At 36.5% G+C, this 6282-nt stretch overlaps 1 pseudogene; it reads left to right on the plus strand.

Annotated features, from left to right (window-relative positions):
- Positions 1 to 587: 587 nt before the first annotated feature.
- Positions 588 to 5982, plus strand: LOC127689752 (olfactory receptor 1537-like; annotated as a pseudogene).
- The last annotated feature ends 300 nt before the right edge of the window (positions 5983 to 6282 follow it).

The following is a 6282-nucleotide window of genomic DNA, read 5'->3' on the forward strand; positions in this document are numbered from 1 at the left end:
TGAAGAAGACCCAGAAAATGAAGAGATCTCTCATGCTCATAGACTGGTAGAATTAACAGAGTAAAAATGGCCATTCTGCTGAAAGCAATCTACAGATTCAATGCAATTACCATCCACATTCCAAGACAATTCTTCAAAGACATGGAAAGAACAATTGTCAGTTTCAGATAAAAACAAAAAAAACAAAAAAAAAAAACAGAATAGCCAAAATAATTCTTAACAATAAAATAGTTACCATTCCTGACCTCAAAATATACTACAGAGCAATAGTCATAAAAATTGCATGGATTGTTCACTCAAAGAAAATTGAAGATCTAGAAATGTAACCCCACACTTACTGACACTTGATCCTTGACAAGAAAGCAAAAATATACAATGGAAAAAGAAAGCAGCATCAATAAATGGCATTAGTCTAATTGGCAGTCTCTACATAAAAAATGAAAATATATTCATATATCTGACTTTGCACAAAGCTCAAGACTTAGAAGATCAACATAAAACCAGATACAATGATTCTAATACAAGGAAGGTGAGAAAGAGCCTCAAACTCATTGGAATGGGGGAGAAATATCCTAAACGGAACTATAATGACTTATACTCTGAGATCAAGAATTGATAAATGTGGTCTCATGAAACGGAAAAGGTTCTGTAAGGCAAAGGGCATTGTCAATAGGACAAACCAGCAAAGAACAGATTGGGTAAAAATCTTCACTAACCCCACACCTAATAGAGAGCTAATATTCCAAATATTTTAAGAACTCAAGATGCTAACTTCTAAACAAATAAAACAACCCAATTCTAAAATGGGGTCTAGAAAAAATCAGAGAATTCACAACAAAAGGATCTCAAATGGCTGAGAAGCAATTAAAGATATGTTCAAAGTCCTAATTGATCATGGAAATGCAAATCAAAACAACTCCAAGATTCCACATCACACCAATCAAAATGGCTGAGATCAAAACTTCAGGTGACAACACATGCTGGCAAGAATATGGAGAAAGAGGAATACTCCTCTATTTCTGGTTGGATTGCAATCTGACTCAAGAACTTGAAAATCAATCTGGAGATTCCTCAGAGAATTGGTAATAGATCTACCTGAAGACCCAACTCTACCACTCTTTGGAATATAAGCAAAAGATATTCCACCATGCCACAGGGGCACAGGTTTCACTATGTTCATAGCGACCTTATTTGTGATAGATAATGGAAGAATCAATACATAAATGTGGTTCATTTACACAATGGAATACTATTTAAGTATTGAGAATGGAGACATAATGAATTTTGCAGACAAATGATGGAACAAGAAAATAACATCCTAAGTGAGGTAACTTATACCCAAAAGTACATGAATGGTATGTACTCACTAATAAGTGTATATTAGCCAAAAAGTACAGAATGCCCAGAATGGAATCCACAGATCTCATGAAGGTTAACAAGCCAAAGAGCCCAAGTGAGGATTCCTCAATCTCACATGGGACAGAGAAAAATCAGTTAATTGGGATAAAATGGAAACATGATCAAGTATTGGAATAAACAGGAGTGAAGCCCTGAGTGCCAACCAAAAGGATGGAAACAGGCATCCTTGGGAGATAGGAGGTGCAGGCGCAGGGGGCACCCTCTAGAATGTACCAGAGATCTGGGAGGTGAGAGAATCTCAAGACTCAAGGGAAGGGACCTTAAATGAAATTCCCAAGAGTGGGCAGAAGGAACTTGTAGAGTTCACCTCCAGTAGAAAAACAGGGCGTCAAGTGGAGGGATGGGGTTGTAATTCCACAGTCACAAACTCCGATCCAGAATTGGTCCTGTCTAAAAGAAGTTCAGGAACAAAAATATAGAAAGGAGGTCTTGTAGCTAGCCCACATTGAGATCCAGCTCAAAGGGAGGCTCCAGTGCTTGACCTTATTACTAGTTCTATGGTGTGCTTACAAAGAGGAGCCTAGCATGGCTGTCCTCCAAGAGGTCTAAGAAGCAGCTGAAAGAGCCAGATGTAGATACATATACCCAGCCAATGGACAGAAGTCAGAGACCCTATCGAAAGACCAGCAGTCTCAACTAACTTGGAGCCTCAAGATCTGTGAGACACTGAGCCACCAACATGGCAGCATACACTAACTAATATGAGACCTCCAGCACATATGCAGTAGAGGGTTACCTGGTCTCGTTTCAGTGAGAAAAGATGCACCCACTTAACCATCAAGAGACCTGAGGCTCCAGGGAGTGAGGAGGTCTGGTTGGGTAAGGGTCAGTTGGGGACATCTTCTTGGAGACTGGGGATGAGGAAGGAGATGAGGAATTGTTGGAGGGTGGACTAGGAATGGTATAACCACTGAAGTGTTAAAAAAAGATTAAGCAATAACAACAACAACAAAGATATTTAGAAAGAATAAAAATGGAAGTATATCCTCACATCCTAAAAGTTGCAATTACGCCAGGCAGTGGTGGCGCATGACTTTAATCCCAGTACTTGGGAGGCAGAGGCAGGGGAATTTCTGAGTTTGAAGCCAGCCTGGTCTACAGAATGAGTTCCAGGACAGCCAGGGCTACACAGAGAAACCCTGTCTCAAAAAAACCAAAAAAAAAAAAAATGCAATTAATGGCAAGATGAAAATAAAAGAGATTAAGAAACTTTGAAAATTAGTTTTGCTTGCGGCCAGTATAATACTATACATAAAAGTAAAGATCCCACCAGAACAATTCCAGAATTAATGAGTAATCTTATCACAGTGGCACTATACAAATTAACTAAGAAAATTTCAAACCCTTTGTATATACCAATGGCAAGCAAGCTAAAAGGTATTTATGGAAAGAAATCTCAGTCACTACCACCTAAAAACAAGACAAAAGCAACAACTAATAAATAAAAATAATTTTCATGAAATTTAAATACTAAATCTAGGAATTGAAAGATCTCTATAGTAAAAAATTTAAATCTATGAATAAAGAAATAAGTAAGGCATTAGAAGTGGGAAAGACCTACTGCACCCAAGCTCCTGAGCTTCTATAAATAAGTATCGAATGAAAAACCTTGCAGAGATGCAATGCTCTCTCAATCCTCATGAACATTTTTCACGAACTTAAAAAAAAAAATCTTAAAATTCATGGGAATGTTCAACCAATAGATAGTTAAACCAATATGTAATGGAACACATAGTACAAGAGAGCAAGTCATGCCTGTTTTAAGTTATACCACAGACTCTCAGAAAAAGATGATATTTCATTATATATGCAAATTTGGTGAAACAAAATCAGTTTTTGTAAGAATCTTGTATTCTATAGCTTGCTTTATTTTTTTTATCAACTTCTAATAGAAGATTCTCTACTATTAGCAGATTCTCAATGTCCTTAGTCTCAATTATATTTATTGTGCCTATTTATATATAAGAATGGTTTTCTTTTCTTTAACTCAGGGCCTTTAAATTTTATAACCATAGCCATAATATTACCTTCGTTAATTTTAGTGGATTGCTAAACATAAATAAACAGACAAAGAAAGAATCAAAAACAAAAAATGCAATAATTCCAGGAATAGACAAGGTGCAGTTGAAAGGTAAGAATAACTGAAGCACATGTTAACATGTATGAAAATGAAACCAAGGAATTGTATTAATAAGTGTCTTAGGTATTCGTGGAAAATTGTGTTCTAGAAAACATTTTAACTTCTCTCTCCTGGTAATTCCCCACAATGCTATATCAAGCCTTTCCAGGACCAGGGCCCTCTCCTTCCTTCTTCTTGGGAATCATTTGATACATTAGTTGTGTCTTGGGTATTCAGAGTTTCTGGGCTAATAACCATTTATCAGTGACTGCATTCCATGTCTGTTCTTTTGTGATTGGGTTACCTCACTTAGGAAGATATTTTCCAGTTCCAACCATTTGCCTACAAATTTCATGAATTCATTGTTTTTAATTGCTGAGTAGTATTCCATTGTGTAAATATACCACATTTTCTGTATCCATTCCTCCATCAAGGGACATCTGGGTTCTTTCCAGTTTCTAGCTGTTATAAATAAGGCTGCTATGAACATAGTGGAGCATGTGTCCTTATTGCATACAGGGGAATCCTCTGGGTATATGACCAGGAGTGGTATAGCAGGGTCCTCCAGAAATGTCATGCCCAGTTTTCTGAGGAACCACCAGACTGATTTTCAAAGTGGTTGTACCATCTTGCAATCCTACCAGCAGTGGAGGAGTGTTCCTCTTTCTCTATCCTTGCCAACACCTGCTGTCTCCTGAGTTTTTAATCTTAGCCATTCTGGCTGGTGTGAGGTGAAATCTCGGGCTTGTTTTGATTTGCATTTCCCTAATGACTAATGATGTTGAACACTTCTTTCTTTCTTTCTTTCTTTCTTTCTTTCTTTCTTTCTTTCTTTCTTTCTTTCTTTCTTTCTTTCTTTCTTTCTTTCTTTCTTTTTCTTTCTTTCTTTCTTTCTTTCTTTCTTTCTTTCTTTCTTTCTTTCTTTCTTTTTTTGCAATCAATATAAAGTCATTTATTTTTAAATTAGCAATAAAACAATCAAGTTTACATTTTAAAAATTACAAACAACAAAAGCCCTTCACATGTGCCATTTCAAACTTTCAGCCCCTGGCCTTAAGGAAGAGAGAAAAGGCTGCACTAAGGGTTGTTTCCCCTTCTAGCTGGAGCCAGTCCTGCCAGACATCACAGCCATAGGGAGGAGGGCATCCCTGAAGCTCCATCTTGAATGCTGGGTGACCAGAGGCACCTTTATAAAGGAAGCTCTAGAGTACTCATCCCGTCCCACAGAAACATTAAATTGTTGGCTTAAATACCCAAATTCAGGGATACTTTCAGGGACCACCAAAGGTCTAAGGCTTACCACTGGGTTGCAATCACTAACAAAGAAGTCCAGGCTATTGCCTCCATGATAAGAATTACAGGAGACAAAAGAAAATAGGAAGAACTGCTCAATAGCCTCCCAAGTCTTCCACCAGAGAGAAACATCACATAAATAGTATAAATAACATCATACAGTTGTGAGATATTCTCTGGACAACCCTCTTGTAAGCAGCAGATGGAGGTAAATAAATATTACACACTATCTGTTATGCAGCCATCGAGAAAACAAGCTTGATGGCAAGGGGAAAAATGATATTTCTATAGTGTTCACTTGGCTGTTGATATGGAAATCAAATGAGAACTTTGGAGTAAGGACTAAATTGATTCCCATTGGAAGTTTTTTTGCATAGCAGATTTATATCCTTTTATAGATTCAATAATTATGGTTAGAATAAAATCATACATAGCTAAACATCATATCCATTGAAAATTTTATTATAAATTTAAAACAATAACAAAATCACTATAACAAACATACATTTCATTCTTCAGAATAATAGGCTATGCCAGTAGGACAATAGTTTAGAGTACATGAGTTCATTCTGACTGAATTCTCTAAGAAGGCAGAATCACAGACAACTTCTTCCTCCTTTTTATAGGAATCTATGTGTTCACTGTGGTTGGAACTTGGGCAATATAACATTGATTGGGGAAAGTTCCCACTTGCATACACCCATGTACTATTTCCTCAGGAGTATATACTTCATTCATCTCTGCCATTCCATGGTCATTAACCAAAACATGTCTTGAACTTTTTGATAGAAAACAACTCCATCTCCCACCTTCAATAAAAGACTCAGGTCTATTTTGTCCTCCATTTCATGATTGCAAAGTGTTACTTGTTAGCTCCAATTTCATATGATCCCTATGCTGACATATATAACCCTTTAGTTTACAATGTGACCATATTCCCTCAGGTTTACAGTTCCCTGATTTTGGAATTACAAATTATTGGTGTAGTTTTTACATCAGCTCACACAGGTTTCATGATCTGTGTACAGCTTAATAACATAGCTATGATCAGCCACCATTTCTATGTTCTTATTACCCTTCAAATCTACCCCACTTATGTTAAGTTCTTTTTAAATTGGTTTTTAATTACTGTTTTACTTAGTCACTTTTAAATGTATTCACTTCCCCCATTAAGTTTCAGTTCTTATGTCAAAGAATTTTTTTATTTTATGATTTGGTACATTTTACAATGTTGTCTCCAACTTTGCTATTCTCACTTCTTATTTCATCATTGTATGTATGTTCATCGATATTTCACTGAAAAAGCCTTCCTGATATATTGTTCCCTTATCTTGGTACTGCTGTGGTTTTTAGTGCCTACCACATTTATGTAATTTTGGCCATTGTCAATCATCTCCAAAGACCAAGGAAAAGTATCCTTCATGTTTTACACCATTGCTGCAACCATTGTT

This window comes from Apodemus sylvaticus, chromosome 7 (genome assembly GCF_947179515.1).
Source record: "Apodemus sylvaticus chromosome 7, mApoSyl1.1, whole genome shotgun sequence".
In the NCBI taxonomy this organism is placed as follows: domain Eukaryota; kingdom Metazoa; phylum Chordata; class Mammalia; order Rodentia; family Muridae; genus Apodemus; species Apodemus sylvaticus.